Source organism: Rhinopithecus bieti, unplaced genomic scaffold (assembly GCF_001698545.2).
Source record: "Rhinopithecus bieti isolate Rb0 unplaced genomic scaffold, ASM169854v2 scaffold_26759, whole genome shotgun sequence".
In the NCBI taxonomy this organism is placed as follows: domain Eukaryota; kingdom Metazoa; phylum Chordata; class Mammalia; order Primates; family Cercopithecidae; genus Rhinopithecus; species Rhinopithecus bieti.
Genome location: NW_016811829.1, coordinates 50,430 through 51,440, shown reverse-complemented (window position 1 = coordinate 51,440; position 1,011 = coordinate 50,430).

The following is a 1,011-nucleotide window of genomic DNA, read 5'->3' as shown; positions in this document are numbered from 1 at the left end:
TACAGATGATTTGGACTCTGCAGAGTTTTTTCTTTCAAATATGCACCTTGCCTGTGAAAGGCATGCTGACTTAAGTATTCAAAAGACTTACAATTGGTCAACCAATTGTAAGTACAGCTTGGGGTGTTCCTTCAAACTTTCCCCATAAGAGTGCTAAAGTTGTCTGTTTGGAGTTTACAGTGAAGATGGGGATGCAGATGGGAGGAGAGGGAGTCAGTTTAGGCCCACTTGGGCCTCCTCTGCAGAGGTATTCATTACCAAACAGTCTGGAGGAAGCCTTGTCCCTGCCAAGGTTGGTGCTGCAAATGTGAGCTTTGGCTGGGTGAATTAAATGATGACATTACTCTGCACTTTTCCCCAGTGTGCATTTGCATAGATTCCTCAGTACTGTTTTGTATTTTGTGTTTAATAGCAAAATCTTATTCCATCAGATGATGTTGCTGAAATATTTTGTCAAGTTTAAGCCTTGTGTGAGTATAGCTTGTGAGTTTAAAACTTTCTCCCCCATTCCCACCGTTCATCAAACAAATTTTGGTTCAGTTGATATTTACTGATTCTTGGATATGTGCTAGACACCGTAGAGAAGGGAACGATGAATCAGATATCGGGCTACCAGCAAAGAGCTTCTAGTCTAGAAAGGAAGATAAAGCATATGCAAAAGTAATTGTAATAAAAGTACCCAAAGCAAAGTAGATAAGGGACTATGGTGGGTGGGCAGGTGGATATGTTTCTTCCAGTTGAAGGATCAGAGAGGGACATTTCATCACTGAATCATGCACTGTTCTTTAAATCTTAGACTGTGCTGCATACTTAGAGCTCCTACAAGCCTGTTACGTCAGAGATCAAGTCTTATACCTATTGAAGGGAAATTTGTACATTCCAGCGAACTTGTGAAGAGGCCCACATGCTTTATTTGGAGTCCCCAGTCAGGCAAAAACCACTTCATAGGATTGAATTATTGCCTTATAAATGTAAAATGTTTCTTTTCTTTTTTTTTTTTTTTTTTTTTTT